Source organism: Tiliqua scincoides, chromosome 7, assembly GCF_035046505.1.
Source record: "Tiliqua scincoides isolate rTilSci1 chromosome 7, rTilSci1.hap2, whole genome shotgun sequence".
Classification (NCBI taxonomy): domain Eukaryota; kingdom Metazoa; phylum Chordata; class Lepidosauria; order Squamata; family Scincidae; genus Tiliqua; species Tiliqua scincoides.
Genome location: NC_089827.1, coordinates 8,986,781 through 9,013,188, shown reverse-complemented (window position 1 = coordinate 9,013,188; position 26,408 = coordinate 8,986,781). Strand labels below are relative to the sequence as shown.

At 44.6% G+C, this 26,408-nt stretch overlaps 1 pseudogene; it reads left to right on the top strand.

Annotated features, from left to right (window-relative positions):
- The first annotated feature begins 20,730 nt into the window (after nt 1-20,730).
- Nucleotides 20,731-20,849, top strand: LOC136658099 (5S ribosomal RNA; annotated as a pseudogene).
- Nucleotides 20,850-26,408: the final 5,559 nt, after the last annotated feature.

Sequence of the window (26,408 nt, the reverse complement as noted above, 5' to 3'; positions counted from 1 at the left end):
TGGGGTGTGGAAGGAGGTGGGGAACAGATGGCAAAATTGGCTTGCTCAGGATGAGCAGAGAATGGATTTTGAAAAAGGATTGGGGGAGCAGAAGGCAAAATTGATTTGCGCAAGGAGAAAGGGAAATGGATTTTGAAAACACATCAAGCAACCTACGAAGCAAGTCACAAACTTTCTTTGCCTCCATTTCCGCGCCATACAAGTTTAATGTAGACATTAGCTTTAATTTATATTTATATTCCAGGTCTTCTAGCTTAGGTATATATCTCGTTCAGGCACTAGAGGTGCTGAATGTAAAGCAATGTAATGGAAATAAATTATTCCATTACATTGCATTTCATTTAGCACCTCTAGTGGCTAAGTGTAGTATATACCCTTGGTGGGAAACCAGGAAGAGCATCTTTTGAGATATTTTTAGCTCTGAGATGCTGGGGAACCTCGCGGGCCAGATAAAATCCTCCCAAGGGCCGAATCTGGGATTTGGAAACCCCTTGCTTAGGCAATGGTGACAGTCTCCACACTGCAGTTCCCAGGCAGCATGGAGAGAACAGACATGTGTCAAACCCTCCTGAGCGGCCAATTGTATACAATTCAAATAAAAGTCTGTGAACCTTCACCCTTGAGTACCGAGTCGTTCTGAGTTGCTTATCAGTCGTGTAACAGCTTTATTCTCCTTGTTAACAATTTTAATGACAAAAATGTCTGCCGGGCAAAACAGGATTGATTACTGCCTTGTAAATGAGCTTTTATTTCTGTATTTTTTTATTACACCTGCTTAGAAGAGACCCAAGATATTTACACTCAATGAATTTGATTTACATCCTCATTTGTTTGGTTTTGTTTTTCTTTATTAACTCTTAACCCACGTGGCCTGCTACTTGGGTAATAACGTCGCCTTTTGTATTGTCATTTGATTCTTTGGCCCTACCAATTTCATCAGCATCCTCCAAAATCCATCCTCCATCCTTCCATCCCAATCCTAAACTGCATAGCCTGTGCTGCATCCAATGCAGTTTAAGAACATGAGAAGAGCCCTGCTGGGTGAGGCCAAAGGCCCATCTAGATCAGCCTCTCTATCTCACAGTGGCCCACCAGATGCCTAAGACAACAAGAGACCTGTATTCTGGTGCCCGCCCTTGCATCTGGCATTCTGAGATAGCCCATTTCAAAAATCAGGAGATTGCACATACCAATTATGGCTTGTAACCTGTGATGGACATTTCCTCCTAAAATTTGTCTAATCCAAAGACATTCAGGCTACATGCCTTCACCACATCCTGTGGCAAGGAGTTCCACAGATGAACCACATGCTGGGTCAAGAAATATTTTCTTTTGTCTGTTCTAACTCTCCGAACACTCAGTTAGTGGATGTTCCCTGGTTCTGGTGTTAGTGCTTAGGAGCAGGCTGGAGGTCTCCCCAGATTGGACTATTGTTATGTGCTCTACTTGCGGTTGCCCTTGAAAAAAGCTTAGAAGCTTCATCTCACAGAAGGTGCTGTTAGTTGGAATTGGAGCTGATTTACCCAGTAGCCTAGCAAGAGCAGGCAGGAGGGATGGTCCACCAAGAGGTGCCAGCGTGGCTGTCCCTTCAAATTCCATGTAGGCCTGATCTTCCCAAGGAGAATCTCAAGGCAGAGGTCAGGTCTACCCATGGCTTTGAGCAGCCAAGGGCAGGGTGGTGAAAGCAGTCTGTCCTGGGTATCAGTGGCACTAGGTATGCCACTGGACTTACCCAAACCTTATTTGATTCATACTGTTCATTTCTGAGCTCATATGACGGTGCTGGTTCTTACCTTGAAAGCCCTGAATGGCTTGAGACTTTGGAGACTCAAAGGTTACCTTCTCCTGTATGCATGTGGCTCTGTCCATTCCTTCCTCCCTGTTACTCCAAGTCCTGCCTCTGCTGCGTCAATGCACTTTTCTCCCTAAACTTTTGAAAAAAGGTTTCCGTCTCTCCTCTTGAAATGTTCTCAACAGTCAATTTATCAAAATGCTGCTGGACTGTGGGAGGTCTTCTTTCACCTTCATAACTCGGATAATCAGAGGAACGGTATGACTGACCTTGCATGTTTTTAGTTTAAAAACTCTTCTTCGGTGACATTGAGTTACAGCGGCTGAAAATTCTGTTTGAGTTTTTGTTTTTTTTTAAAAGAGATGTAGGACACACAGATGCACATCAATTGTTTTCCATAACTAAAGCTTAAGAGCTCATTGTGTGTCTTGCTGAGAATCCAATGACTTTCAAACTTCCACAGTATTTCAGCTTCAAATGTTAGATGAAATGCATGTAAATTATTCCTATTTTAACACGGGCCTTTTTACTGACAAATCTACTGTAAACAGTGGAGAATGAATGACAAGTGCACTGGTGAAAAACACCACCAGGCCAACAATGGACAGGAACGCTTTTTCTGGTGCCGGAATGGCTAACTGAATGGGTGACTTGTCTTCTGAGGTTAAAAAAACAAATAAATAAATAAAGGGCTTGTATTCTGAGTGTCAATCTCTTGTGTTCCATTCATAAAGTGGCGTCCATCACCAAAGTCCACAGCAGGATTGCTCAGGCAGCGACATCATTTGCCTTGCTCAAATGAAGGTCAATATCTCCATCAAGATATTCAAAATTTACCTCTTCCGAACACTGATCTTGGCAATTCTCCTATATGGATTGGAAACAGAGACTCTGCTCAAATCAGACATGAGCAAGCTTGAGGTCTTCCCAATGCGATTCTTGAGACAGATCCTGGTTGTCTCTCTTTGTGATCGCCATTGTACAAGACAATTCGGATATGGTATGATGATCAACCATCAGGCAAAGAACAAATCTACAACGGTTTGACCACGTCTGCAGGATGAACACCAGTCAGTAGAACGGAAAGCTCCTAAGGCTGGCCCTGTGCAGAAGACCTGGTGAACTTCAGTTCCCAGAGATCCTGGCACTTGGGATGCAGTTGCCCAACATCAAAACAGCGGCCACCCTTGTTGCTGTTGCCAGGGTAGCTTGGAGGAAAGGCAAAAAGGGGAAGTGTGGAAATGGGTTGGGGTTTGGTTTCAAATGAACTAATCCAAATTAGCTCATTTGTGGTGAGTTCACTCAGGATCAAGTCTGGGCAAGCCTGGCGAGAGCGAACCGTTTGCCCCTTTGGCATGTCTTGGCTGCATGTGTACAGTAAGGTAGCTGCAGTTCCTTTCCTTGAATACATGCAATCTCTCCATATGAGCAGTTCTTCCTCTTTATAGTATTCCACCCTTAAGATCTGCGACTGTCCTAAGCCCCAGATATTTCAAGGGGATCTGGCCCAATGTCTGGGTTCAGTTTGTCATTAAACATTGACTGTACTATCTTCAGTCTCTTTCCTTTCCCAGGGATTATCTATTCTCTTCGTTTTGTCTTGTCATAACCTTCTCTTGCAATATATATACCTTGGTAATCTTTATAATGGCGTCTAAGGAATAGGAGAAAAGGCACAACGGATTAGCCCATTTAGCCGTGGATCATGGATGCTGGCAACAAACCTAAAGAAGGTATTGACTAACTTGTAAGGAAATCAAAGCAAATGGATTTCATTATGTGAAGGCTTTTCTGATTGTATATTTTGGTCTACTTTTCATAGTGGGACTGAAAAAAATTGCTCCCATCAGCTAAAAGGTACCTTTTTTGTTTTCTTATATATGTTTTGGGCGTCTCACCCACGAAAGTGACAGTGATCATTTTCTACTGTTCTTTATGCCTTTGAATGTACAATGAAATGGATGGTTTGGAGATAAGATTTGGAATGTCATGCAGGTTTTTCGGATCTATTCCAAGTGACTCCACAATGAAAAAAAGGGCAGAAGGTGTGGTCTAGAGGGTAGAGCCTCCGTTAGCCCGAAGATAACATCAGAAGGTCGCCAGTTCGAGGACACCGGCAGCTCCAGTTCGAGGACACCAGCGTCTTGGCTGCGCTCTGTGTGAGAGATGGAGCTGCTTGTCAGCCTGCGTGGGAGAACCGGAGGCCGGAAGTGATACCAAACCAGGAAGATCCATTCTGAAATATTGTTGGTTCTTGAAAGAGAGAACCTCTATGGTGGTAAAAATCCCCTTGAGGGATTTAGAAACGCCTGCCTATGTAAACCGCCTTGAATAGAGGAGTAATCCGATGACCAGAAAGGAGGTATATAAATACCTAGTTAAAAAAACAAACCAAATACTTGCAGAGTCGTACACATCCTTACTTAGAAATATTAACAGCTTGTCATGACCTGGAAAGAGAGAAGCTCTGTGAGGATCCTAGGCCTGTCCAAACCTTGAGATCATGGCTTTTTCAAGCCCAGCACATGCACTTACAGCCCAATCTTATATGTACTGTGGGGAACTGGTTGATGCCGATTCTCCCATTGTGATGGCGCTGACTGCGGTAAAACAGTTGGAGGGGCAAGGAGGGAGCAGGGGAAAAGGTGGGGAGGGGCAGGGGTTGGGCAGAAAGGGTCCTGGGAGGGACCCTGGATGGGATCAGCAGCACCAATGCAGCACATATGGGTCTGATCCTGTGGTGTGGGTCAACACAGACCTACATCAGCCAAATAGCTGTTGTACGTCCAAGTAGACCAACTACGCTGCAGAGCCTTGTTCCCACAAATGGTTGTTCATACCACCATTTGTGGTATAAGATGCATAAGATGCACCATTTTGGTACCACTGCACATATGGGTGGCAGAGGGTATAGGATTGGGCCCTTACTGGGCAGATAGGGCCCTTGCTCAGTAGAAGGATGTGTGCCTTTCATGTTGTAACGGGGGAGACAGGCACTCCGTAGGCATGCACATGTGAGCCTCGTTCACAGTCTTGAACAGAAACGAGGGCCTCGAACCTGTGTTCTTTCTCAGGGTGCGCCCACTGCACACACTGTGATGCACACGGTGGTGCGGAGGGGATGTGTCCATTTCTCCACCACACGAGAAAGAGCGCTGCCTGGTAAGGGTTTGAATCAGATTGGATTGACCTGAGAATGTATACAAGCTCTCAGTCATGCAGACATTATTTCTCTCACTTGAGATGAGCATGAATTAACTCGGGGTGACTATGGGGATGGGGCTGATAGTAGCAGAGCACCTATTTGGCATGCAGAAGGTACATGTAGGCAGTTGTGTTGCTGGTGCCTGGGGTTGAGTGATGCAATGACATCCCCTGTGTCATCATGTCACCCTCTCGCGCCTGCATTGTCACCCATGCATTTTTGTCCTTGGCCCTGGAAATGGCTCCATTTGGAGCTGTACATGCACAAGGGCAGGTGGGAGGGCCAATTTCACAGTGTTTCCCACGTGCCTCAGGAAGGAGCTGTCACCCCCCCCCCCCCGCAGCAAAGATGGTGGAAATCTGCCACCCCAGGCAATGTACCCCTGGACCTGGCTATGCCATAGCTTGCAGGCTCCATCCTGCCATCTCTAGGTTGTTCTACCCTGAAGCAAAAAACAGCTAGGGTAGAGTAAAGTAAAATGCTCCTGTCTCAGAGTGCCATGATGGAAATGCACATGGTGAAAACGGCTTAGGCAGAAGCCTTATTCTGCTGAAGATTTGCGGAAGCTGCGTTGCCATGGCACTTCTTTAGAGATGCTTCGGTGTCATTTGGTAGGATAGGGCAGCTGCCAGCCCAAGTCTCCACCACGTTTTGGGCTTGGGCCACCTGGAGTTGCATCAGTGGGGAGGATATACCAGCCTAGTGCTGTGCCAGCATCCAGGGTTTATTCACTGGTGGGACTGGAGCTACCCCAGCAGAACATCTTCCCTTCCAGTGCAGCTGTTGTTGTGCTAGTGTCCATATCCCATGATGCTCAGAACAGCATTTCTGGAGTATAGGATTGGACCTTAGTCACCTCAAGGAGAAAAGGGAGAACTACCTAGAGCATTGTTGATTTTGGTGGATATTTTTTAATGCTATCCCCAGCCTTTCACGTATCATATCTTTCGCTGTTATCCTGCTGAAGAGGACTTCGTAGGATGCATTTGATGAGAGAGACTGGATGCCATCATCATACCCAGTGCTTGCCTCCCGCCAAGCCTTTGTGAAGTGCCAAACAGGACACAGTGAGATGTTATCAAAAAGATGTGAAACCATCTTAGAGCATAAATGCTGTAACGTTATTGCTACAGATAAAAAGAAAAGCTCCGAACATTTTCCCAGCCAGACTCTCCTTCTTCTCCCTGCTGATTAAGGTAATGCAACAGTCAACTGGAATCGGCGTAGCTGGCAATAGAGTCATTTGAACAGTATCGTCAACAGCGCATTATGTCAGGATCAGCACAACATCCCATGGGAAATCTTTAGCAAACAAGATAACGTATTGATAAGGAAATTCCATGCCATGCTAAGGCACATTCCGACAGTAGCCCAGCTAATGGTACTTAAGGAAGTAGGCTCATCAAACTGGTTGCCATCAATTTTGCAGCACATTGAAGCATTTCAATGGTGAGGGTGGGGTGGGGTGGAGTGGGGAGAATGGCACATTATTCCACCAGAGTAAGACTTAAAGCATGTAAGGAGTTCATAAAAACACACAAACTTCAGCGGTATTACATGGCCCAGATATGGCACAGTCAGATATCAGTTGATACTTTTATTAAATACATTAGACCCTCAGTATCCATGGGAAATCTGTTTCTGGACTCCCGCGCGAATACCAAATTCCGTGGGTGATGAAATCCATGGGAGGGAACAGCATGGTGCCTCAATTACTCACCTGGGGGCCACGCCTGACACTCTAGTGGCCACGTATGGCCTCCCAGACACCTCCCAGACACCTCCAGACATGAACAGAAGTCACCAGCACTAGACAGAAGTGACTTCCGGCTGAGTTCAGGAGATCCTCTGAGATTCTCCTGCTGCAGGCTCAGCATCAAATCTGTGGACACCGAGCCAAGAGATAGAGGGCCCATTGTATTTGATTCATTTGTCATTCCACTCCTCATTAAGAGAAATTTTGGGAGTACCCTTAGCAAGATAGGATCTGACTCCTCCACCTGCGAGTAGTCCAGGCCAGTGCTGTAAATTTCGCAGAAATTTCTAAGGACAAAATTGGGAAAATAAAACCTTGTCAAGGCAAAACATACAAAAAAAAAAAAAAAAAAAAAAAAAGCTTGAGAATATTGGCTAGAACTTTTGAAGTCTTGTTCTACACTAGAAAGAGAATTAGGCAGAATGAGATACTGGCAAAGGCCCAATGTTGTGGTGGGGGATCCACATTGCTGGGCAGCTGCCAAGAGCCCACTGCTGATCCCTGAGACTGTATCTGTGCCCTTTACCTTTGTGAGGTAGTACCACAGTGTCTCTCAGTGACCACTCAAGAAGAACAGGGCCCATGGAGGATGGTTTGCCGAGATCCTCCTGAAACCCGGAGTTTGCCGTGGATCCTGGTCTGGTAAGAGACAACCTGCCTGTAGAAATAGGCTTCTGCACATGGATCAACCTCACAACACGTAAAATGGGCCTTCGCTCTGCTCTGGGAGATTTATGAGCGTACAGCTGGTGGCGTCTTCCCTGCTTCGCTAGTAGATTCCAAGACCCTTTCCCAGTGCAGGGCTTTACAGTGCTTCCCTTTCCGCCCACAGATTTGGTTGGGGAAGGGGTGGCAAGATCTAGATGTGATAGCAGGAGGCAACTCGGTAGGGCTCAGGCCCATTGGAGATCCCATCTGATCAACGGACCCCTGTACCTTCAGTACTGCTGACGTAGTGACCAATGCACCAACAGGGATAGGCGGGGATACCCCAGAGAACTGAGTGCAGGGATCTACCCCAGGGCTTCCAAGAATCTGGGAAAGATCTATGACTACTGATCGTGTGGATCTCTAGATTGGGCTGGCAAGTGTGGCATATTTCAACTTGGTGCCTAAGGTCCCTGAAGAAAGAGCTTTCTCCTCTCACCTTTTCCAACTCTCTTTACTGTTTCTGCCCTATCCACACGCGAAGAAACGGCTTCCTTGAAGCCCAAGTGTTAAGGTAAAGTGGACAAGCATTGTAGACTTGCTGTTAAGAGATATTGGGATAGTCCGGCGTCTTTTGGGTGTCAATGGATGATACAGCTAACACTGATGGATACATATCAAACACTTCCCTTGCGCATGAGGGCAGTGATATTGTGCGCCTGGTTTGATACAGCAAAGTCAAGCATGTAGCAGGCAGTGATTCATCACAGCTTTCTTCCCACGTGAAATACCCTGAAGGGACTAAGCTAAACATAGAAATCAATAGCTCTATTAAAAAATCACCCACTGGCAGGTGAGTATTCCATTCCTTAGTATGTGAAAATACAGTATGAAGCACTAAAAGCAATAAGCTGGTGCGGAGTCAAAGCTTCTTTGTTGTTTATCGGGAATGTTTTTGGAAGTGTTGCAAAAAAAGTGTGTGGAAAAAAATCCATTTCCAGTGACTTTTTGGCCATGCCTGCAAAAACCAGCCCTTTCTTGATCCATCTCTGGTTTGGTTTACCATCAACCATACCATTTGATTGGTTGCATAGTCCAGTGAAACCATCCCAGTTATGGATTGATTCCTGTTGGGATGTTTTCACCTATATGACTAATCCCACAAGCATTCTCTTAAGTTGCATTATGGGCTAAACATAGTTGACTATGGGCACGGTCCTAACCAGGTCAAAAGTCCTATTTTGTTCAATAGGGCTTACTCTCAGGAAAGTGTGGTTAGGATTGCAGCCTAATAATAATAATAATAATAATAATAATAATAATAATAATAATAATAATAATAATAATAATATTGTATTGGCAACCTTCAGTCTCGAAAGACTATGGTATCGCGCTCTGAAAGGTGGTTCTGGCACAGCGTCTAGTGTGGCTGAAAAGGCCAATCCGGGAGTGACAATCCCTTCCACACCGGGAGCAAGTGCAGTCTGTCCCTGGTCTGTCTCCCTGGCTATGGGCCTTCCTTCTTTGCCTCTTAGCCTCAGACTGTTGGCAAAGTGTCTCTTCAAACTGGGAAAGGCCATGCTGCACAGCCTGCCTCCAAGCGGGCCGCTCAGAGGACACTCATTCTCTCGATACCGAGCTAAACAAGCGCATCGGTAAAGCAGCTACCACGTTTTCCAGACTCACAAAGAGAGTCTGGTCCAACAAGAAGCTGACGGAACATACCAAGATCCAGGTCTACAGAGCTTGCGTCCTGAGTACACTTCTGTACTGCAGCGAGTCATGGACTCTTCACTCACAACAGGAGAGGAAACTGAGCGCTTTCCACATGCGCTGCCTCCGACGCATCCTCGGCATCACCTGGCAGGACAAAGTTCCAAACAACACAGTCCTGGAACGTGCGGGAATCCCTAGCATGTATTCACTGCTGAAACAGAGACGCCTGCGTTGGCTTGGTCATGTCGTGAGAATGGATGATGGCCGGATCCCAAAGGATCTCCTCTATGGAGAACTCATGCAAGGAAAGCGCCCTACAGGTAGACCACAGCTGCGATACAAGGACATCTGCAAGAGGGATCTGAAGGCCTTAGGGATGGACCTCAATAATAATAATAATAATAATAATAATAATAATAATAATAATAATAATAATAATAATAACAACTTTATTTTTACCCCGCCTTTCTTCCGGGATACTTTCTCCCGAAGGGACTCAAGGCAGCTTACAACAGGTTAAAACAGATTAAAAACATAATTTAAAAACAGATAAAAGCATATTAACACATATCATAAAAACAGTAGTCAGATAAAAAGTAGTCAGGTAAAAAGAGCATAGAGCAGCAAATCATAAAAGAATCAGGCCTGTAACCAAGTATTTAAAAAATATTAAAAGGTGTTGAAAAGATGTTAAAAAGGCCAAGAACTCAGAAGGCTTGTTTAAACAGAAGGGTCTTCAGGCCTCGCCGAAAAGTTTCAAGAGAGGGAGCCATTCTTAAGTCAAGGAGAAGGGAATTCCATAGCGTTGGTGCCACTACTGAGAAGGCCCTGTTTCTTACCGCCGCCCCACGTACCTCCCTAGGCTGTGGCACTTGTAAAAAGGTCTTCTCTGATTACCTATGAGCCTATGTTGTCCTGTGAGATCCCTGATTGGTGAGGATCACTTAAGTGAATAATCTAGGAAGAAGAGAAAATATCCAAGATAGGGGGGAAAAAAATACACTAGAGCAGCAGAGGATAAGGAAAAACATTGGCAAACAATGAATATGTTCAGAATCAAAGCATTTTAAAAAAAAAAATGCCTACCCCAAAACAGTTCTTTCAGTCCAAAAAAGGGGAAAAGGAGAATTTTAAGTGCAACACTAGTGCTAGAGAAAGACACTAGAGATTCCCTCGGGAAATTCTTTTATTTCAGTACTTTTTTTTTTTTCTATACTAAACTATACCTGCACAAAAATGGAAATATGTTTGGTATATATGTCTCCTTTTTTCAGTATGTAAAGCCCTGGAAATGGCTTAATTCACAAAGGAACCAGGAATTCTTTTGTTAACTTTACAGCTTAGAGGAAAGAACTCTTTAAATGAATACCAGCTATGAATTCTCTAGTCTAGCTGATTAGGATTAAAAGGAAGCTTATCCTACTTGCTCCTCTGGCTGCAAACTGGTTCTAATAACAGTATGTTCACACTTTCTTTGTATATATCCCTATGTGCCACTTTCTAACTTGGCCAATAAGCCCCCCCCCCCAAAAAAAAAATCACTTTCCACTATGTTTCACATTTAAAAAATCATTTAAAAGCAAAACAAATTGTGGATTTTATAGCAGCAAATAGTCTAACAACAATTTGGGGGATACCTCAGAGTAGCAGCATTAAATTGACTTTACAGAGTCAGGGGAAATTTCTTTAAAAAATGCAATCCAAGTAGTTTCATGCAGAAAGGTGTAAAAACCCAGCACATCAGTAACTCATTCTGCGCAACAACAGATTTCCTTCAGATTTGAGATAACAATCAAGCTGGAGATGAATTAGCTTCAAAAGTCTGTACTCTCTGATTCCTTCATGGAGATCATGGACCACTTTGAATTCTGGGACTGCTATCCACATGCAAAATCACTGTGCATGACTGATGTCCCATGTATGCAATGGTGGGATAACCATTGCATGTATGCGATGGTGGAGCAAAATCTCTGTGCATGACTGATGTTGCATGTATGCAATGGTGGGGCAACCAATGTAACCAAGGGCTACCCTTGCATGTAGCATTCTGAGATTACCCACGTCTAAAATCAGGAGGTTGCACATACACATCAGGGCTTGTAACCCGTGATGGACTTTTCCTCCAGAAATTTGTCCAATCCCCTTTTAAAGGCATCTAGGCTAGATGCCATCACCACATCCTTTGGCAAGGAGTTCCACAGACTAACTACTATTTCTCCCAAACCATTCTTCTCATGGAAACTCTCTGTGATTCTGTCTCCAGTATCCTGCTTTTCAGAACGTCCCACCATTATTGAGCTGTTGTCCCCTTTACAAATCAACAATGAACAATCTTTGGTTGACTTTGGCCAAACTGAAAGTGCTGATCTCCTGTAAAGGGGGGGGGGTGGCCCTGAGAGAATGGCAGTAATTGGTCTCCCAAACATGTAAACTGGTAGAGTTGTCTACTACATAGCCAATCCATTTGGCATGAATGTGTTCTGTTCCAGTTGACACAAGCCATTGTATGTATATAGTCTTATGTGGATGAATGCATTTTGAAAAATCTCTTCCATATGCTTTGGGGTAATGGGAGCCATGGGGAAGAGGGTTTCCATGGCACCCTGATTCAGATGATGGATTACCCTTACCAGATTGGGGCAATCATGTTGGCTAAAATCATTCTATTGAAATTCAGCTTTAGAAATGCTGCTTTCATTGGCCTCTCTTTTTCTTACTTTTCCCAGTGCTATCAGTTTATTATTGCTTTCCTGTTATTTGCTGGCACTCTTTCATATTTAATACTAAAAGACCCTGGTAGACAGCCAGAAAATCAATGATGATTATCTGTGCTTGAACATTGTAGAAAACCTCTACGTTGCAGGGGTTTTGTAAAACAAAACAAAAAATCCACAATCTTCCTTTTGCAGATTTATTTCAACTCAACTCCAGAATGATGTAGGACAGAAATGAAGACAGTTGGATGGATGCCAACACAGACACATTCAAACACCTTTGTAGCAAGAAAAGACGGTGATGAAAAGATCTGGGTAATTAAGGAGAATTCTTGTTCAATGCTATTTTAATGAATCCGCTTGTTCTAAACCCTTTTCCCCCATTCATGGTGGGTCCATGAAGCAGAATGTCCTGTGTATGGTCCCCAGTTCACTGACAGCCGTGAAAGAAAATTACAAGAGCGAATCCGAGAACCCTTAATGAGCTTTATTCAGGTGCTGTCAATCAGAAGGAAAGTGTTTAAAGGCATTATGTGCAATGAAAAATAGTTTCTTAACAGAACGATAAATATCAGCAGGTGGTCTGGTGTACAAAAACATATTTTGCTTTGGGTGCAATCATAAGATCATAAGAAGCGCCCCACTGGATCAGGCCATAGGCCCATCTAGTCCAGCTTCCTGGATCTCACAGTGGCCCACCAGATGCCTCAGGGAGCACACAAGAGACCTGCATCCTGGTGCCCTCTCTTGCATCTGGCATTCTCAGGTAGCCTACCTCTAAAAACAGGAGGTTGCACATACCCATCTTGGTTTGTAACCTGTGATGGACTTTTCTACTAGAAATCTGTCCAATTCCTTTTAAAGGCCAGATACCATCACCACATCCTGTGGCAAGGCGTTCCACAGACTAATGACACTCTGAGTAAAGAAATATTTTCTTTTGTCTGTTTTAACTCTCCTGATGCTCAGTTTGAGTGGATTTCCCCTTGCTCTGGTGTTGTGTGAAAGGGGAAAGAGCATCCCTCTATCCACTCTATCCACCCCCTGCATAATTTTGTACCTCTCAATCATGTCCCCCCTTTAGACGTCTTTTTTTGTAGACTAAAGAACCCCAAATGCTGTAGTCTTTCGTTATAAGGAAGGTGCCCCAACCCAGTAATCATTTTGGTCGCTCTGTTCTGCAACTTTTCCATTTCCACTATATATTTTTTGAGATGTGGCAACCAGAACTGTGTATACAGTACTCCAGGTGATCTAATGTCAGGTGATCCAATAATCAGGAGATCTGTGTTTTAAAAGCAGGGATGTTCAACTTTTCAGTTAGAGGGGTTGGTTCGTGCTGTTCAACAACATGTAGGGTCTCTCAAGATATGAATTGATTGTTCCTGGTAAGGAAAATGACCATTCCACATTCCATCATGCGGTTTTTGCTGTAGAAATGTAATCCCTGGCCTCGTTTAGACAACAGCTACTCTGCACAAACTTTGCTGGAAGGCAGAATTTATTTTTTTACCTGCTCCGAGTGCATCCATTGCCTGCGGAAAACGAATGTGGCAGATAGCATTATATACTTTTCAGCGGATGCTTGGAAAGCACAATAATAGGGAAGTTTTGCAGATTAATTTTCATTGGTGTCATCGCGAGGCCCCATTTCAAGGCTCAAGTGTAGCATTTCGCATGGAGCATTTTCCGAGCTATGCCGAAGTTGCATTGCATGGGGAAAAAAATGGTATTATGGTGCTGTTGAAATCCAGAACTTTTATCTCATTCACCATACGCATCAGGAAGGCTCAACACGTTTGAGATATAAAAATCACTTATTAAATCTGGTTGTCCATATCTCTTTCTAATGCTGCCTTTGGAGAAATTGTGTGAAGGTTTTTTTTTTTTTTTTTTTTTTACTGTAAATGTGAGTTTATTGCTGGTGAAAGGTGCAATAGGAAGCTCAGCAATGGAGGCTGAAATCCTCTTATTTATCTCCCGCAGCGTAAGCAGCACTTCATGCTCTCCTGTTGATGAGCTCTTAATGGGCATCGGCCGTAACCATGAGATATCAGCTCTATGATGGTACATCAGCCATGATGTCTCTTCTGTATGAAAAGCAATAGAACAAAGCAATTGTCAGCGATCTGTGGTCTGTGATGTGAACACAGGAGTAACTGGTGTAAAAAAAATGTGATCGTGCTGGCAGTCTCATCTCATGTCTCATGCTGCAGGACTCCAGAGAACAATAGAACAACACAGTTGATGGTGTGATCATTTGGAAGTAAACCAAGTCTCCATGGGATCCAGTCTGGAAGGCCCTCTCTCATCCTCTTCAATGTGTTGCGGGACATTATCCCCATGGCACATGAGCCATTGAAGAAAGAGACTAGCTGTTTCCAGAGTGTGTGTCAACCCATTAGGGCATCATGGCACACTCAAAGAAGCACCATAGGATGTCCTCTGTGCCCCCCCACCTGTTCTCCTGGGTGCCACCATCTTAAACCTCTTGTGAAATATCACAAGATTTGGGTGCCGCCATCTTGCATGATTTTTTTGAGATGCAAGACGGTGGCGCCGAAATCTCACAAGATTTGGGTGTCACCCCCAGCTTGGCTCATGAAATTTTGCAAGATCCAAGATGCGGCACCCAGCTCTGTCAGGGTGAAAAGGCTGCAGGGGCATCATGACCCAGGTAAGTTTGGGAACCACCGCACTAGACAATATTAGATGGTTGGCATACACTAGCATGTCACAATCGATATCGATAACAATGGATAATCGATGTCAAAATTAGTTAATTTCAAAAATATGTATCCCAAGCATGGGTACCTATTGCTATTATATTTGGATATCTGCAAGCCTGATGTAAGAAGTACCCGCAAGTAACCACTTTCATACATATATGAAAATCATACATATACTTATATGAAAATCTAGCATAGCATCCCTCTAGATGCCAACTAGCCATATTTTCTTCAAGGTCCCAAAGTGTACTAGAGGCACTGAGTTTTTAACAGATGCAAGACAGGTAGGAATTTATCAGATGGCACTTCTCCTAGAATACAGACATATTGATGGGGAAAGGGATCATTTGTCTCCTATTATCGGAACGTACATTTTTCTGCCTTGCCCAAAATGAAACCAAATTGTAACAAATTGCCATACAAAAACAAAATATGAACGTGTTAAACTCTCATTCCTCCATAGATTTCCCGATAATTTACTGTGTGACAGCAGTTTACATTATGAAGACTTTTTCATAGTTAATGCTGTTTCTGCTTAAGATAAATGGTGCTTTATAAGTCATCTGTGAAAGAGACATTTAAATTTTTTTTGTCTTCAGGTGTTTTATGCTTCCCCCCCCCTCCCCAGTTCTTGAAGCACCTAGCTGACAGCTCCATTCATCCATCAAGATTAGGCATTAAATTTAGACATATATATGTCCATATATGTCCATAAATTTAAGATGTATCAGTAATATCCAATAAAATGGAGAAATCAGAAATTATGGCATTCCCAATTATGGCAGCCCAGAAAAGTTCCGAAGGGAGGGGCTGCTTGCATGGCACGGTGAGGCTCCCTGAAAAACTTTGTGCTTTGCACCCCCTCTAGATATGCTACTGGGACAAGTTTCTCTGGCTAAGGATGAACTGGTGGGGTTATTCGTTTATTGCGTTTGTCATAAGGCAGCGATGTTGCTTGCCGCTCCTGATCACCCCTAAAAATTAAATGAGAGATGTGCGTCACTTAGTGATGTTCCAACCAATGATGGACTGTGTATACAACACTCCATCACTGATTTATGCAGTAGCTGAAAACTCCTTACCTTTCTGTTGGTTGTGTTGGTGCTGTCATTAGGAGGCCTGTGGAGGCCCCTTCCGGGTTGCGCGGGGATTCCATCTGCCTCCACGAGCTTCAAAATGATCCATTCCGGAAGCCTCCGGTAGCTACATCTGGTTTTTCGAAGCTGCTTCTGGTTTGCTTCCAAAAACCAGAAGTAGCTTCTGGACATTTCTGTGGGCCATTCTGAGGCCTGTGGAGGCCAGTGGAAGCCCATTGTGAAACCAGCAAAGGTTTCTAAGCCTCACACCAATACAACACCACCAGCACAACAACATTACTTAATGATGGGAGTCGGAGACTGTATGCCCATCGTTAAGCGATGCATGACTCAAAAATCTTACTTTAGCCACAGTGACCCCTTCCTTTGCTTCACCCTTCCCCCAAGCCCACTCCACCCCCCAAAAAAAAAGATGGAGGACAGAGCAAATGGTGGAGCTCCCCTATCTATAAAGGCAAGGCTTCATGGGGCCTCCTTCTTTGCAAGAAATGATTCTCAAAGCTTTATTTTCCTGCCTGAGATAATTGGTTTTCTGTCAAGAACCGTGACCCATAGGAGGAAAAGACCCTCTGTGCATCTGTTACCAGCGTGGAGGATGTCTTATGTAGCTGGAGACTCTCAGTGAACTACTCTGTCCACTGCTTTCTGCAAGGTTTTATTTTTCCCTTGGGGAATATGGAGGAAAGGCTGACAGGGGTGAGCTGTGAGCTCCAATTTGTGAGAGGTCTGCTTGAGAGGCTGGTGAAAAGCACCCATGCCTTACATACTGTAAGGCAAGCAGTGGAGCTGATATAAGGTAGGATTGGGGTGACCGACTCAGCCTTTCTGGGGTGACCCTTATCTTTGACCCCTGTGGGCCACCCCTCAGAGCCAGGGAAAGCAGACGATCCTCCTCAAGCGGCAGCCACCCTTTCCGTTAGGCAATTCGGCCCAGGTGGGCCTCACGGGACATCAGCTCAACCGCTGCACAGCCCATGCAGGTGAGCTCCACCAGGCTCCATGACTGGAGCCCAATGCAATGATTGCTTCTGGGTTTGCCATGGGGCTTCTGGGTCGCCGATGACCTTGAACCAGCTAGCCAACTTGGAAGTAGCAGGAAGGGGTGGGATTGAAACAGGGAGACCCTATATATAAGAATCCTTCTTTGGCCAGTGAAGATCTCAGTAACAGGGTAGGCTCCAGCCCAACCAAGGTCGCTAGGTTGCTCCATGAGTCCTGGCCAGGTCCTCCAGGACCCTACTGAGGGCTTGCGTCAGCAAAGGGGGAAGAAGCTGGGGGATTTAACCCCCCTCTCCTGTCCATGTTTGAGGCCAAGCTTGTCCCTGGTGAGCCCCAAAAGAGCCCTTGGGTTTCCACTCTGGATGGGGTGCCCGCACAGCTTGCAGCAGCCAGGCAGAACAGACCGGGAAGGGTGACCATACCACCCCGACCATACACAGTTGTCAGGCTGGCTGAGTGACTAGGAACCATTCACCTTCACTCCATCTGTAGGCAAGGGCTAAAAGGGCATGACTCCAAGCTCACGGCTGACTCCAAGCCCACTGCTCTGAACTTCTTTGACAAAGGGCAAGCTACAAATGTGGAAGCCTCAGAGTGGTCATTAGTATTACAGAGCTTTGCCCAAATGCAATGCTCACGTTGCCACAAAAGTTGCCATTCGTCTGAAGCCCTGGGGAGTGCATTCTTGTGGGACACTGTGACGTTTTGGTTTATTTAGTAGTTCCAGCCCGTCTTCTCTCACCGTTCCGTTCCATTAACCTCCATGTGAAGTTGCCAAGTTTTAACTCTGCTGTTTTTTCCCCTCTCCGTTATATTGAATCCTCCCTATACTGAATGTCAAAGACAAAGGCAAGTGTGCCACCCTAACTGTGTGGGTGCTCATCTAATTCAGAGCATTGTATCACAATGCCATAGATTGACAGTCTTCTTCTCCTTTGGAGGCTTTTTAAAAGGTGACTAAAGATTGATACATTATAATCCCCAGGATAATAGTCCTCCTGCTTAATGATTGGAATCAAAATAAGGCAAAGGCACATGGTTTGGGACCTCGGATATGGAAAAGTAGAATCACTTTTGGGCTGGCCCATTCATGAGGCCTACTAAGGATGCTGCCTCAGGTAGCAGATTGCAGGAGGTGCCCACTGCCCCCCTCCACCTGCCACTTCTACTCCTACTTGAACTATCTGAATTCCAAAAGGACACCCAGGAAGCATAGGATTGGGCCCTAAGTCTTCCTTCATAATGGGTTCTACATTCGCTCCTGTAACCTGTTCCTCATAGGAGCAAGCCACAAAAACAAATCTGATTGACAGTATCTTCGTGAAAGAAAGTATTTCTTTACCCAGCATGTAATTAGTCTGTGGAACTCCCCACCACAGGATATGGTGATGGTATCTGGCCTGGAGACCTTTAAAAGGGGATTGGACAAAAGGATGCAGGTCTCTTGTTGTTCTTGTGTGCTCCCTGAGGCATCTGGTGGGCCATTGTGAGATACAGGAAGCTGGACTGGATGAGCCCTCTTTGGCCCTCCTATGTATTTATGAAAGTTTCAGATGAACACTTCATTTTTGTCCTGTCCAGCTTTTGCGCCATGCAAAACACCCGACACAACTCAGAGTCCAATCCTATGCCTGTCTTCTCAGAAGTAAGTCCTATTAGAGTCAACGGAGCTTACTGCTAGGAAAGGGTGGATAGGATTGCAGCCCCACTCAGGAAGAAAGCCTGAAGAATATGTCATACTTAAGCATTTGGGGTGCTATAGCATAATTCACACACACACTGATCTATGTAGTTCTTTCTTGTTTCAACTGAGCGAAGCAAAAATCCCCACCATATTAATGATGGCTCATGACCATATTTTTAATAGAAGACATTGCAATCTCTGCTGTTGTAATTTACAGAACCCGCCTTTTGAAGATCGTCCCTTCCGCCCCTTCTCATCTCCCCTATCATTAGCCTCCAGAATGGTGTGTATCGTATTCACCATACCTCATTCGCTTCCTCAATCACCCCAAAGCTTTCCCAACCTCAACTTCTGATATTCTGTGCGGTGATAAGTGACATCAGTACCTGGAAACTGGCAAGGTGAAATAGCGTGTGCACAAATGTCGCTTGAAAACCTGGTCCTTTTCTCCCAATTGCTAGTTCTGGAGCCCAGCACAGAAGATTAAAGCAATAACTCTGAGCATGGTTTATAGGACTAGATTTTTTTTTTTTTAAAAAGAAACCTGACTAATGGTGGATCTGTAAAAGAGAAAGCCAAACGACTCCTTAGTAGTTGCTTGTGGGCAGTGGTGTCACTAGGGTTTGTGGCACCCGGTGCGGGAGACCAGCGCATCACCCCCAGGGTGGACCTCCTCCCATGCAGTGGGTGGGGCAACTCCCTGGGCAGTGGGCGTGTTGATGCATCATAGCCCCACCCTGCTGTTTTTTTGGCTATAACTTTTGATAGAACTTTTGATAGAATAAAGATATTTCAACACAGTTTGTTTCATTGCATTCCGCATGAACTTTCACATCAAATGATATATAACATGATTGTATTATTTGAAAATACTAAGATTTATACAATTTTGGCTGGTAGTGATGTCACCCCACCCGGTGTGCGTCACCCGGTGCAGCCCGCACTCCCCACACACCCTCAGTGACGCCACTGCTTGTGGGAAAGAAGGTTCTGGAATGTATTTGGTTTATAGTGTGTGGCTGATTAGGAGTGAGAAAACTGGAATTCAGCAGGATGGAGATGCCCAAATGGAATTGTGTTCTCTTTCCATTGGGTAGTGTCTGCAGCTAGAACCAAAATAGGTCAAGGGAGTTCGTGTGCAGTTAGGGTGATGACGCTTCTAGCAATGATTGGCTGAACTTCCCGATGTCACAGGGGGTGGAGCAAGCAGAAAGGGTCTCTGGCTGCCATTGGGTTGTGATTCCTAATGTCACAAAGAGCATCTAAACTGGAGGGTCTAGGGGAGCAAAATAGCAGAGGGAGAGGAGAAGATAAAACCGAAGAAGGGAAATAGGGAAGGCTGAAAAAGAAGGGCTTTCATTCAAAATGTTTGTCTGCATCAGGGAACAATCTTGTCCCTTAAACTCAAAATAGTGAGACTTAAGAGCTGCGTCATGTTCCCAAGTCCACTGTGTGTCTGGAGTAAAATGGCGGTGCTGTGGTTTCCTATCCTGTTAATCCATACATACACACACTCAGTGTGTATATCCAGCCCCACCAGCAAATGAATCACTATATCACCCAACAAGGTGTCTTCAGAAACATTGTACACTCCTTGGGTAACGCATTGATTGTTCTTTCTCTTTCTTGATCTTTAAGGATGATAATCATAACTCTCACTGGGGGACTCACTTCACAGCCAATCAATACCTCTCTTTAATTAAAGACAGGGTTGTTCTTCAGCAATAGGAGTCACTCCTTTCTGATTGAAAAAAAAAGGACGGCAAAAAAGGAGCCACAACATACTTTATGCGATGCAGCACACAGAAAGAGGTCTATGCATTAAGACGACTTTCTGTTGGGCTGCTGGCAGTCTCCTATTCATCTGCAAGTCCTATGCTGTGTTCAGACGGGAAGAAAGCATGGACAGCATCCACAGTTACAGGAGGAACACCAGTAAGCCCCACTATCTCATACTGATGCACTCTGTAGCCCCAGTCCCTGTGGTCCCCAGGTACGGCCTTTGTCTGCAGATGCAAATGCTGACTCTGGGAGGAGATCTGGGAAGGGAGCCACCAAGTGCTTAGGGTGCACCAGGTACCTCCAGACACCAGCCCACAGGCCAGTTCTGGTGTCCTTCAAAAGCCCTCCCCCTTGTGACCGGCGCTTACCATTCTGTGGGGGAGCCTTGACGAGTGCCTCCATTCGTCCCCGTTCTTCCTTGCGTCCAGCTGCTTCTGCCAGAAATCCAGGAGCAAAGCCTGCTGGGACGATGGAGGCCAGAAGCAGCTGGACACGAGGAGGGATGGAGGTGAACTGAGGCACTTTGTCAAGGCTTCCCCACAGAACGGTAAGTGCCATCCACGCCAGGGAAACCTTGGCAGGTGTGCAGCGGTCTCCACTTTAGAGACTTCTGGAGTACACTAACCCTACACATGCCCGATCTCATCTGATCTCAGAAGCTAAGCAGGGTCAGGCCTGGTTAGTACTTGGATGGGAGACCGCCTGGGAATACCGGGTGCTGTAGGCTGATACCATGTTCTCGGAAGCTAAGCAGGGTCAGGCCTGGTTAGTACTTGGATGGGAGACCGCCTGGGAATACCGGGTGCTGTAGGCTGATACCATGTTCTCGGAAGCTAAGCAGGGTCAGGCCTGGTTAGTACTTGGATGGGAGACCGCCTGGGAATACCAGGTGCTGTAGGCTTATACCATGATCTCGGAAGCTAAGCAGGGTCAGGCCTGGTTAGTACTTGGATGGGAGACCGCCTGGGAATACCAGGTGCTGTAGGCTTATACCATGATCTCGGAAGCTAAGCAGGGTTAGGCCTGGTTAGTACTTGGATGGGAGACCGCCTGGGAATACCGGGTGCTGTAGGCTTATACCATAGTCTTTCGAGACTGAAGGTTGCCAAGCAATTACAAAGAGGAACTCTCCCTAAGTACCACTTTTGCCTCTACAGTCAGTGCCGTTCCCAGTGGTTTCACCCCCCTCTGCACAGTGCAACACCCCCAAAGCTGTGAGTGCACAAAAACTTTCAGCCCATACACTCTGAGTAGCTGGAGCGCATGGATTGCGTCTGCATAATCATAGCCACGGCTCTGGCAGTGGTGGCACTTTTCAAAGCACATCCATGGGGCATCGCTGCCTCTTCTTCCACCCCAGCCCACACGTCTACAGTCAAACACCGTATCCACAGAGAGTTGGGGAGCAGGACTGCGACTGCAATCCTATACACACTTTCCTGGGAGTAAGTCCCATTGAATTTATGGGGCTTACTTCTGAGTAGACATTCAGAGGCTTGTTCTGTGCATCAGCATGGGAGTGGGGCTGGGTGGCACATGGTCTTTCCCCCTGTGTCCATAGCCACTTTTCACATTTTCAAAATGCTTGAACGTAACTTGGAATCTTTGGATCTACTGAGGGTGCTCCTCTATTGAGAGATCTTGAAAGGGATGGTTGGCAACCTTCAGTCTCGAAAGACTATGGTATCCGATATTCCCAGACGGTCTCCCATCCAAGTACTAACCAGGCCTGACCCTGCTTAGCTTCTGAGCTCAGACGAGATCTATTGAGAGGGATATGTTGATATTGAGACGGAATATTGAACTTATTATTCAGAGCTGTAATGAAGGAATACGTTCCTTCTGATACATGGTTGTTATGACAATGTGCTGATAAGAAACACAAACAGCCTGCATCTGATTAGAAAAATATTCTAAAATATAAAAATACAAGGAGGAGAAGGAGAAGCAGCCAATGTGCTGATGTGTTACCATGGTCACCTCTGCCTATTTGGTGATGATTCTTCTGTTGGAACTGGACCCCTCCTCTCCATCATAGAGGATCTCTATGATTGGTGGAAGCAGAATAACCCCCTTCCTATGGTACAATATAATAATAATAATAATAATAATAATAATAATAATAATAATAATAATAATAATAATAATACAGGTATTTATATACCACCTTTCCTGGTCTTTATTCAAGACTTTATTCAATACACAACAAAACATTGCAGTGGACATTTTTCTCAACAAAAAAATTACAATTCATACCTTTACTAAAACGTTTCAGTCACTAAAACAAATGGTTTTGTATTATTTACTTTTCAAAGGCAATCTGCACATTGTTTACATTTATGCAATGTATAATAAATATAATATAAAAAATATAAAAATATAATGTATAAAAAATATAAATACTGTATATTATTATTATTATATATTATTACATTTAAATAATAATAATAATAATAATAATAATAATAATAATAATAATAGTAATAATAGTAATAGTAATGGTATTTATATACTGCCTTTCTTGGTCTTTATTCAAGACTTTATTCAAGGCAGTTTACATAGGCAGGCTTATTTAAATCCCCGGAGGGATTTTTACAATTGAAAGAAGGCTCTATTTTTCAAGAGCCAAAACAATTCAGATGTTTCATTCTGATCTGGCCTCCATCCTGGCCTCCATCCTCCCATGCTCAGAGCAGATGGAACAGCTCAGCTGCAGCTTGCCAGCTGCTTCAAGGTCGCACGGTGCCGGTGGCCTCGAACTGGCAACCTTGTGGATGTTATCTTCAGGCAAATGGAGGCTCTACCCTCTAGACCAGACCTCCTGCCCTCCTGACCAGACAATATCCCACCCAGACTAGTTGCTAACAATAAAACATACCCAGGAGTGAAGGCTTGGTTAGAAGTTTCAAAAGAAACTCTTGCAGTCCATAGTTGATTACATGCATCTTCTGAATAAAATCAAAGGCCCTAATACATTAGAACAGGGAACTCTATAGCTGTTCCCTTTGTGTGTAAGTCTAGAGTGGATGGACCTCCCTGGCAGGGCATGTCCTTTTCCTGCGATGTTCTGGAGAGAGGAGAGAATGGGATGGGAAGAAGGAATAACCCCTTCCTCCCCTGCTAATTGGATAAGAGGCACTTTTTCAAGTGGGTGCTCCTTTTTTAGCAGGGGGAGAGTAACTGGCCCACCTCACCCCAGCACTGTCTGTTCTAGTGGCTGTCTGCTGGTGTGGCATCTTTTTAGACTGTGAGCCCTTTTGGGACAGGGAGCCATTTAGCTATTTGATTTTTCTCTGTAAACCGCTTCGTGAACTTTTAGTTGAAAAGCGGTATATAAATACTGTTAATAATAATAATAAGAAGAATAGTGTTAAGCCATTTCTACCCAACACTGTACATAAGCAACAGGGATTAAATGTGTACACCTGTGGGCTGGGCAGAAATGGGTTAAGGACCACATCTCCTACAAGAAGTCAGAATGGTCTCAGGTGACTGGACCTCACACTGCCCTCTAAAGTCCTGCAGGTGGCATTGCATTCAAATTCCAAATCCCTGTGACCAGGACCAGAAAATGAATTAATGCAGGGAGAGGAGAACCCATTGTTTTTTGCTTTCCATATTATTAGCTTTTAAACTATTCTAGAAGTTGTCTCAGTTGAACAGCAGGGTAAAAGTGCTTTAAAATATAATTCTAAAAGAATAAATTGCTCTTACACTGATGTGGGCTGCGTATTGATTTTCTCTGGTAATTTCTCACCTAGTGAGTTTATGGTTCGGGTTACACTTGGGCCAGGGGTGTCTCAGGTCTCACCAGACAAACCATGTTGAGTCCACACAACAAAAAAGTACAGCACAAAGGTTGTCAGTGCAATGATATCCAACACAACCGGTATCATTATAGCAACATTTTTTTTTAACAGGATTGGTTTCCTTTGTCAGTCTTGAAGCTGAACTTGCCTAACCCCTTATCCATGTAATAATTTCAATCATCTTTCATTGCAGTTACAGTCTCATTATCTGCTAACGTTAGGTTCTTGGAAAACCTATTAGATGCTGAATTAGCAGATACTGAATCATTGAGCCTATGGGGAAAATGGGGTTAAGTTCCAGGGGACTCTTTTCACTGTACACTCTATGAACTTTATGACCCTGAATCTTAATTTGAAGTCTCTGGGGCTGGATGATAGTGAGGGCTCATTTACACCCCCCTCCCCGCATCAGATGCTTCTTCATCCATGCTTTCATGTGTTGAAAGCTGTGGTGATGGTGTTGGTGATGGTGGCAATTTCTCCATGCTGGCAATCCCTCAACTCACTGAAGTTTGCTGGCCCACAACAAGGCCTCCGATATCAGCAGTGGGGAGGTCCTTCTCCTCCACCTGTCTCTTGGCTCCTTACCTTGGCTTGCCCTAGCCCCGGAGCAGCACTCAGCTAGCCATCGAAACCCCTCTCATCATCAGCCTCTCATCATCTCCAGGGTTGTGAAGGTTCAGCTGAAGTCCCCGAGATGGTGTCCAAGATGATGGGGCAAGCCTGGAAGTGGATGGTAATGTGTCCGACAATTCTCTCCGGGCCAATACCATTGCCCGTTTGATGCAGTACCACCACAATATTAGTGGATAACAAGAACAGAGTCTCAGATAAGGTAGGTAGATAGGTGGCAATTCTGCCCCCCCCCCGCAGATAAGCAAATTCGCATGTAGCAAATTTGCATATCACGAGAATATATAAAGAGAACCAACAAAGTATAAGCAACTTTTCCTCATATTTAGACCCACTAAGTACAGCTCAGTTTGTGAATTAGAGTGCAGGAGGGTCTCCAGTCATTGTCTGAGAGTTGGATCTTGGAGCCTTAACTCCTTTGCGCACTGAAAACTATTGGGAAATAGCAGCCCAAAGCAACAGGGGTGGTTCTGAGAGTGTGTGTATTTTGTTTTTGTTTTTTGGAACTGTGTCCATAAGTATTCATCTTGAGGGTTTCGGTTTGGTTTTTAGATCTTGCGCTGCACATCTACGGGTACATCAAGTCAATCTCACAGTGATTCGGCCATGCTTAAGAATGTGGCAGGTTGCCAGTAACAGCCGCCTCCCACAAGGTACTTCCTGGTTTTCTTCCCAAATAAGATCTAGCCATCCATCCAAATAGCGAGGAATCCGAGCATGCTGGGGAAACAGTGATTACAAGGCAAACCCAATGTACTTAATGCTAGAGGTATTCTTCGTCGCAAGGCACCCATTGCCATTATAAAGTCGCAGACAACAAGCAGCGCCAGGAATCTTTATGACGGTTCTGTGGCTGATATGGAGCTTTGGCAAGTGGTAATTCCTACTTCATGCGGGAAGAGAAAACAGAATCCATGTGTGACTAATACCTAAGTACAGCAACAGCAACAACAAAAAAGGATGGGGAGAGAGAGAGAGAGAGGGGAGCTGAGGTCTTAAGGGTGTTAAGAATTAATGCACCTCTGTAGAAATGTGGGTGCATACACACACACCCCCATACAGGGCTAGCTTTAAGCCAGTTGGACCAATTGCTCCCAGCTGAGCCCTGGGAGCCCCATTCTGAGGTAACCTACTCTACAACAACAACACCTTGCAACATACAGTTTGAATTTTTTTCTAAACAAAAAATAAAATTAATATTTTTACCAAATCAAGTCACAGTCACTAAAACAAGTGGTTTTGTAACTATTTACTTTTTCAAAAGGAAATCTATAAATTTTGTTTGTTTACCTGCTAATATACCCCTGCTAATTGGGTAAGAGGTACTTTTTCAAGTGGGTGCTCCTTTTTATAGCAGGGGGAGAGTAACTGGCCCACCTCACCCCAGCACTGTCTGTTCTAGTGGCTGTCTGCTGGTATTCATTTGCATTTTTTTAGATTGTGAGCCCTTGGGACAGGGAGCCATTTAGTTATTTGATTTTTCTCTGTAAACTGCTTTGTGAACGTTTAGTTGAAAAGCGGTATATAAATACTGTTAATAATAATAATAATAATACCTGCAGGCTTACGTGGAAGCTATTTTGTATTAAAATGCACTTCGATCCGCTTGGTCCATTAACTCACTTGCACTTGTCAAGTGCGCATTTTGATTGCTGTCCATTTACCACTGAGATATAAAGTCTATAATAACTTTCATTTATATCTCAAAAATCTTGACTGTGGATCTGCCCTTCCCTGCAAAAAATGTTTCCAGTTGGGCCCCAAAGCTCCTAAGTCTCTCTCTCTCTCTCTCTCTCTCTCTCTCTCTCTCTCTCTCTCTCTCTCTCTCTCTCTGTATATATAGA